The sequence below is a fragment of the Triticum aestivum genome, chromosome 2A (genome assembly GCF_018294505.1).
Source record: "Triticum aestivum cultivar Chinese Spring chromosome 2A, IWGSC CS RefSeq v2.1, whole genome shotgun sequence".
NCBI classification, from domain to species: Eukaryota; Viridiplantae; Streptophyta; class Magnoliopsida; order Poales; family Poaceae; genus Triticum; species Triticum aestivum.
In genome coordinates, this window is record NC_057797.1 from 785,415,857 (window position 1) to 785,424,565 (window position 8,709).

At 52.2% G+C, this 8,709-nt stretch overlaps 1 pseudogene; it reads left to right on the top strand.

Annotated features, from left to right (window-relative positions):
• LOC123038326 (E3 ubiquitin-protein ligase RING1-like) overlaps window positions 1-8,232 on the top strand; it is a 15,502-nt pseudogene extending 7,270 nt beyond the window's left edge.
• The last annotated feature ends 477 nt before the right edge of the window (window positions 8,233-8,709 follow it).

The window sequence follows — 8,709 nt, forward strand, 5'->3', positions numbered from 1 at the left end:
CCCGAGGAGGGGAAGGTGGTTGCTCTCGCATTCGCATCGCCCGCATATCCAACGCTTCTCTTCCTCCCCTCGTAACAGCTAGGTGCTGCACATTACACGTGTGACGCCTAAATGTAAGGCGCTGCAAGACCAGGTATGTGGCCGGGCTTGGACCATGGGTGCCACGCTGGACAGGCGTGCAACACCTGTCAGTAAGGCGTTGCATGGCCGGGTGTGGGGCCGCAGGCCAGGCGTGCAACGCTTGTCATTAAGGCGCTGCACATTAGGGTGCAGCGCCTCACTATAGGACGCTACATAAAATGGTGAGTGTTGTGAAAAATTTTCAAACACGGTTCACTTTGTGAAATACTTTCGTCCACATGTCAGATTTGTGATTTTTGCCCTCCGTTTATTCTTCATCCAACAGCCAGACCAGATCTCCTTCCCCACATCAGTTTTTTTTTTCTTTTCAGCTAAAGGAAAACATAAATTCCCATGTATTCTCCCCATGGCCATCGTATTTTCGTCTACACGGCCCGCGTATTTACGACTGCGACATGAACAACGACATGGCCGGCACGGGGCGTCTCTGGCGGCAGTGAATGCCGGAGGTGACTTGACACACGCGAGGACGACGCAGTCTCTCATGGCCGTGGGGTGCACAACAGTGTTGCTGGCAGAGCGGCACTGTCGGCCCTCGTTTCGATGCTGCGGTGAGTGTGAGTCGAGCTATGTAGCAGAGATGCATAGCGGCATGCCCGGTACAACAAGCGCCATGCGTCGATGCGAGAGATGAGTTGAGCAGAGCAAACCCGCGTGAGGTCGTCTACATAACAAGGTGGCCGGAACATGTAGCAGAGCAGTGCCGGTGATCCTCAGTTTGATGTGGGAGGTAACTTCGAATGCTGCGCGTCACGTGCTGGTGATCCTCAGCGATAGGAAGTTCCAAGGTCAGCTCCAAGGTTCACCTTTTTTTTAGAGAAAAGGCACGAAGGCCCGACTTCAAATTAATGAAGCCATCAACCGGCTAGGATACGTGGTAGCTCAATTTTGTGCATCACGGTCCAGCAAATCCTCCTCTTGCTTAGCGTATCTCCAACACTGATCCTCACAATCGTTTGGATCGCGCTGTCTGGACTGTAAAAATCATCCAATGTGGACCTATATCGGTCCACGGCACGGTCTAAACGTGTTTTCTTAGGCAAACTGGAGACAAACGCAGGAGTCCGACCGTTGTCACGCCTGCTTACCGTCCTGGTCCGCCAAAAATCCCTCCACCATCCCGCACGCTTCTCGCACGCCAGTTGCCCGCATTCATACTGCTGTACAGCACGCAGCTCCACATTGAAGGCGGCTCAGGACGGATGCGACCTCCCACTGTCTCCGCCATTGAAGCAGCGCGCAGGCCGAGGGCGTCACCCGCTGCACGCCTGGCTGAATAGCCTCCTCGGCACATTCAAACGCCTCCATTGAACCCGTGTGAAAGCAGATGAACCTACTCCGACCACGAGCGGGCCAGCGTTAAACGCAACGTCGGGCAGGCTCCTCCCATCCGCCCTCTATATAAACCAGGCCAGACGACGGGCAAGAATCTTACCGCTCCCCATCTCCTCCTTCCACCATTTTCTCCAATCTTTCAATGACATTCGACGAGTCAGAAGAGCAGTTCTTCGGCATAAAAGCCAGCTACGTGGCCCACCGAGCTCGGCTGTTACGAGTGAGGCACCTCGTTGCTCCACGTCCCTCGTCTAGCCTGACGGAGCAAGTTGCCTCCCCCAAGCTGGCGCGTGGTTCAGCAACTCGCGCTCCACGCCAGGTCGGGGAGGAGTGGCGAGTTGCTCCATCCCGGCACGCGCGGGGAGCACGGTGGCACGAGCATCGTTGCTTCCATCAAGGACGCCGTGTTGTGTCGTGCCTCCACCGCCTGCGATCGTGCCAACCGTCGTCGACGCGCACGTAGCTGCGCCATGCAGGCAGAGAAAGAAGTCGGCTGTGCGGATGTCGACGAGGTGGCGACGAACATGTTTGTGCCCGCCGCCATCATCGAGGAGAAGTAGAATAATAGAGGTCGCCGCCGCGCGCGTAGCTACGCCATGCAGGCAGAGAAAAGAAGTCGGTTGCGCGGACGTCGATGAGGTGGCGGCGAACATGTCCGTGCCCGCCGCCGTCATCGAGGAGAAGTAGAATAATAGACAAGAAGGTCACTGCAGATGATCCGGTCGGTTCTCCTTTATCTCGGACCATCCTGGGCACCCGCCTGAGCTCCAAGAAAGCACCTTCTCCTCCGACTGATGCACCCTTTTGCCTCTCCGATGAGCGGCACAGCTGGACATAGGGAATATACGGGGGAAGAATATGCCTCCGGGACTTCCGGCAGTTTGATTAGCTGGCTCCCGGACATAGGGAAGACAAAGGGATCCGCCGCGGCCGGCCGTAGATAGTGTAGTATATCAGTGTGGCCAGTGGCGGAGCTACATCAATAAATCTGGGCGGGCCACTACACTAGGAAGAAAGCCCACTATATTTACACTCACGGCCCAGTATAGCGTCAACCCCTCACTGTATTTGCCATGGATTGGCTGGGCCGCAGCCCTTTTTCGTAACACATAGCTCTGCAGGTGAGCGTGGTGGAGTGGAGCTCCGCGTGACCGTACGTGCACATACTTTTAGTTTTTTAGTTGAAACAATGTCCAAAATATAACCATTTTTGTTCCGTTTGTATGAAATCTGGCCTTGTTTGCATGAATTACATTCGGTTTGTTGAAAAAGAGATTGAAAGGTATGCGGCTACGGTTGGATGGCGCATCCGTGTCCACGCGATGCGAGAGGAAATTTGAGAGTTGAAGTTGGAGATGCCCTTGTAAGACCATGATTATGTTGCTTCCAGATAGGAGTATTATATATAGGTGTATAATATAATAAATTAAGCATCATCAGGAATGAAATCGTCATCCTCGAGCACAGACTTGAAGTCGTACCCGTTGAGCTTGATGTAAACCCGTGCAGAGACGAGACCGTGGGAACGCCAGCCTCGTCTTGCTTGTTAAAAATTTGCATACTAAGCAGTAAGCACGGCCACCTGGATGCGAATAATGGCACGTCGGCGCAGAGAAATCAGATGGACATGTTGCGTTGAGCCTGTTACCAAGCCCACTGCCCACAAACAAACAAAGAAAATGACGACGCGGCGGTGCAATCAGTCGTCGGCTGTGGCTGGTGGTCGGTCAAGATGCCACGGGACTGGAGGTCGTGCGTGCGGTGCGGTCAAAGTTGAAGATGCAGGCTCGACGCAAACTCCATAGTGAAGTTTGAAGTTTTTTAATCAAAACGACTGCTTCCATCTTATCAACGACTGCTTCCATCTTGCCGCTGGCCACGGTCCCGAACCTCACCGCGTCGGAAGGAATCCTATCGCTGCCGGCGTCGCACGTAGGCATGGGGATAAGGCAAGGCAAAATGTACTACTAGTTTGTAGTATTCAGGAGTAAATAATAAAATGATATAGAAAGAAAAGTTAGTTGCAGGGTCCACCAGGACAGCTGTTCGCTCGTGATTGGCTCAGCAGCAGGAGAGCCCGACCGGCCGGTTTCTTGGGTGGTTGCGTGCGTCCATGGTGTGTGTCCTTGAGACTTGAGTAGATGAGTAGAAGAAGAGCAGGCAAGTGCCAAGCGGCCAGTCGACGACGGCGTGTGGTCCAGACCAACCATCCATCACACCGACGTACGCGCGCGTCCCTCCCGACTAGCCTCGCCGACAAGGACCTTTATCGCGATGATTCATGGGATGTGTTTTCATGTGTTCCTTACATCTCGCCATTGAATAGTTGTATACTATGCACTACTACCTTTGTTAGACACTTGGATGCGATGGCCGTAGAAGTTGATTTTTTGGGCTAAGGTTTCATGCATATTTTGTGTGTACAAGTGACCAGTCACCATTGTGGTTGAGATCATGGTGGAGTCAGCTTCCATGTATCGTTTTGTTCGGCTTAGACTTCTGATATTGACTTGATAGACACTCAGCATGAACGCTTCTTATATTGTTCACTTGTTGAAAAAGGCATGGACTGCTCCGATCCCATCTGCTGAAGGAGGATGCCCACTGCCCTAGTCAAAGCATGAAGGGGCTCCATTGTGGTGGCTCACAGGGGTCTATGAGCCACAAGGTGATGTGGAGAAAGTTGACTTCATGCAAGAGATTCGTGACGCCCAGGATTTGCATGTTGGGTCGTGGGCCTTGGTGGGAGACTACAACTTGCTTGTCAACCCGGAAGATAAGAACAAGGGCACGTTCAATAGGCGGATGATGGCCAGATTCAGAGCCCTTCTCGATAGGCTTGAGCTCAAGGAGCTATACATAAATGGGAGGTGGTACAAGTGGAGTAATGAAAGGCGCAATCCCACAATGGAGAAGATCCATCATATCTTTGTGTCCAACTCTTGGGAAGATATACACCCCCAAAAACCTATTGACGGTTCTGGGCTCGGCGGTATGGGATCATTGTCCTCTTCTTGTGGATCCTGAGCAAAACTAGAGATGGGCCGGCGTTTCAAGTTTGAAAGTTTTTGGCCCAAGGTTGAGGGATTCGCGGACACGGTCCAGCAGGCATGGCAATCCATATCTTCCCAAGGAAACCATTTTATAGTCCTGGATACTAAGTTACACGCCACTGCCAAGGCCCTACAAAGCTGGAGCGATCATTGGATCGGCAACATTCGCCTTCAACTCTCCATGGCAATGGAAGTTATTGGTAGGCTGGACTTGGCGGCAGAGAGTAGGACTCTCTCGGACCAAGAGCATGGGCTACGCAAGCTACTCAAGAAAAATTGTTGGGCCTCTATTCGCTGAAGAGGACGCTAGCGAGACAACGATCCCGTTTGTTTCATCTGAAGGAAGGGGATGCGAACACTGCATACTTCCAAAAGCAAGCACGCCATAGACAAAGAAAAACATTATCACTTCTTTACATCACAATGGTGGGATATACACGGGACAAGATAACATAGCCGAAGTGGTGGACAGATACTATGCGGATCAATTGGATCAGCCCCGGCCCGAGAAGCTTCGATTAATCTGCACGTGCTTGACTTACCACCCTTGGCCTCACGCATTTGGAAGAACTGTTCACGAAAAAGGAGGTGCTCAAGACCATCAAAGCTATGCCCTTCGATAAGGCGCGAGGGGCTGACGGCTTCACGGACATCTTCTATGTGACTTGTTGGCCTATCATCAAAGGTGACCTTATGAATGCACTGGAGCATTTTTGCCGAGGAGATGTCTGAGGTATGGCAACAATCAATAAAGCGATCATCTCACTACTGCCTAAGAAAGCCGGAGCTGTGGATATTAAGGACTATAGGCCAATTAGTCTTGTTAGTGGATCAATCAAAATTTTCAACAAGACCCCTATGTCGAGGCTTGCGGATGATTTACCAAAACTCGTGGGGCATCATTAGAGCGCGTTTGTCAGAGGTAGATCACTACACAACAACTTCATGCTAGTGCAATGTACGGCGAGGCGGGTGCACGCCTTAAAAGTACCCACAGTCATGTTTAAGCTGGACATCACCAAAGCTTTTGATTCACTACAATGGCCATTTCTCTTGGAGGTTCTGAATAGGCTTGGTTTTTGCGAAAGATGGATCTCTTGGATTTTTGTGCTGCTGGCTACCTCATCCACGAGAGTCATGGTCAATGGTGCTCCCAGAAAACCAAACCTAGCATGTCAACGTCTAAGGCAAGGAGCCCCCCTCTCACTCATGATCTTCATCCTATGTATAGAACCCCTTCGGGCACTTTTCGAATATGCTACGAAAAGAGGGCTGTTGGCACCTTTGGCGAGGCCTAGCTTGAAACAAAGGTTGTCCGTGTTTGCGGATGATGTAGTGGTGTTCTTCAAAAGAAATGAGACTGAGACGAGCATGTGTGGAGCGATCTTGAGGCTGTTTGGGCAGGCTTCGGGCCTGGTGGTGAACATGAGTAAGTGCGTGGCCATGTCCGTTAGATGCTCACATGACGAGATGGAGGTTGCCTCGGCATCCTTGGGCTGCACCACTTTGCCGTTTCCGTGCAAATACCTGGGCATGTCATTGCCGATCAGAAAACAAACAACAACGCAATTGCAAGGTCTGGTGGATCGAGTTGTCGATTGTCTCCCTCTTTGGAAGGCGGCCATGGTACCAAAAGATGGCCGACTCCTACTAATCCAATCTGTGATATGCGCTATTCCCGTCCACTCTATGATAGCGTTGGAACTGCCTTCAAAACCATGTCGGCCCTAGTAAAGATTTGTAGAGGCTTTCTGTGGTGTGGCAAAAAAGAAGCACGAGGTGGAAAACGGGGCGGTAGCTTGGGAGGTGGTCTGCACGACGAAGTGGGATGGTGGCTTAGGAATCCCCAATCTTCACTGGTTGAACAAGGCGCTACAAGCGCGTTGCCCATGGCTGCAAAAGGTTGTTAAAGACAGACCGTTGAAGAAATTTCAGATCAATGTCCCCGCCAGAATCTTGTGCCCTAGTGAGGCGACTGCATGTACGACCTTCAGTGATGGGAGAGCAACGCTGTTTCGGGAGGATCGGTGGATCAACGGTCTACGGATTTGCGAGAATGCATCAGATATTTATGAAAGGATCCTGAGGAGAGTCAAGAAAAGCAGACTTGTTGCTGACGCGCTCGCGGAGGACAATTGGGGAGGGGACATTGGCCCTGACATTACCCAACATGCTTTGGGCCAGTTCATACGTTTTTGGCCATGAATCTCTGCCTAGAAACTAACGAATGGAGTGGAAGATTCAGTCACGTGGGCTTGGGAAGCGAATGGTAACTTCTCGGCCTGCTCAGCATATGCATCTAGGTACATGGGATTCGTGTTATCCTCGACGAACTCATTCACTTGGCAGTCTAAGGCACCCCTCCAATGCCCTTTTTATTGCTTGGCTAGCACTCAAAAATCGATGATGAACATCTGACAGGCTTGCTCGACGTGGATTACCCCACCAGTATGCATGCCCATTGTGCAACCAACATGAGGAGACTATGCAACACTCACTAATTGACTGTGTGTTCGTCAAACAAGTTTGACACTGGCTAGGATCAATCACTGGGAGGATGGAGTTGGAACCACGACAAAATGAAACCTCGGGTCAGTGGTGCGCTAGGCAGGATGGCAACGCGAGCCACTACCGCAAGTCTTTGCGCGCTAAATGCCTTCTCGGTAGGTGGATGTTATGGAAGCATCGGAACGCCATTGTGTTTTTCTATTTGGGATTCGTGAAAATTTCCAGTTCAATGGCGCGCTCGTGTTCAAAAATTTCGGGCCCAACTAACGAAAACAAACCGCAGCAAAGCCCATCTGTCTACCATCCAGCTAACCCTAATCCCCTTTTGATTGCTTCTCAGCCGCCGGCGCCCCCACCCCCCGCTCCCGCGACGGCGCCCCTTCCTCCGTCTGCAGTACCACGCCACCGCCGCCGCCGCCATGTCGTCATCGGCCGTCTGTAGTTACCCTAATCCCCTTGCGAGGAGGAGCCCCCAAACCCTATCCCCCACCACCAGCCCCACCCGTCTCCCTTCTTTCCCTTCTCCAGCTTCCTCGACCTCTGCAACCCAGCAACCTCGTGGTGGTTCCTCGGCCCGCCCTCCCCCTCCGCGACCCCACCGCCGCCGCCTCCTCCAACCCCAGCAACCAGTTCGACATCCACCTCGGCGGCCTCCTCTCCGGCGGCGCCACCATCCAGATCTTCCTCGAGGGCTCCTCCTTCCCCGGCGGATTCATCTCCTCGCCCACCCCCGGCGTCGGCGGGGTCAGCCTCGTCGACTACTTCATGGGATCCGGCCTCAAGCAGCTCATCCAGTAGCTCGCTGAGAACGACCCCAGCCGCTACGGCACCCTGTCGGCCGCCAAGGCTGCGGTTGTCGCCCTCCCTGATGTCGCTGTCGATGGGGGGCACCCAACATGTCCTCCACAAGGATTGCATCCTGCCATGGCTTGACCTCCACAGCTCGTCCCTGTCTGCCGCCATCTATGTCCACCAGTGCCAGGCAGCTGCTGCTGCGGCGGCAGCACCTGCAGCCCCGGGTGGCGGCCCTTCGCCTCGGGTCATGGTGAGGAGTTTCAGGATCTCGTAGTCGTGGCCTCTCAGGGCCGCTTTTGGAGCTCAGTAGGCGGAGGGCAGCGACCAGGACGCTGCTGGCTATGGCGACTAGAAAAACGATGGGAATGCGAGCGGTCGCTCATATGATGATCTCGACTGAGGCGCTTTCAAGGATGAGGGGAATAGGGGGATAAGGAGGTATAACCTTTCGCCTCGCACTTGTTACCGCCTTTGCATATTTATTATTTCATTATAACGGTTGCTTGCGTGAGTCGATTGCCATCGCACGTGCCACCAGGTTGACATAGAACATACATTGTATGGCTTTCCATTATTACCAAATACTCCAATATCTTGATTTAGGTTTTGAGTATTTACTTTATCTATCTTGGAATGCAACAATGATTGATGAGCTAAAAAGTGGTGATTGTTGTTGGGAGCTGTCAATTCATTTTTTCTATGGGCCATACTTGCACCATAAGAAAATGTTCTATTAATTAGGTGCTCAGCCTGCAGTTGAGGTTTTCATTTATTTGTCTTGATTGGCTGATGCCACGTGGAACATGGCTAGTTGGATTGTACGAAAATGTTCTATTAATTAAGCGTTCAACCTCCTGTTCAGGTTTTCACTTATTTG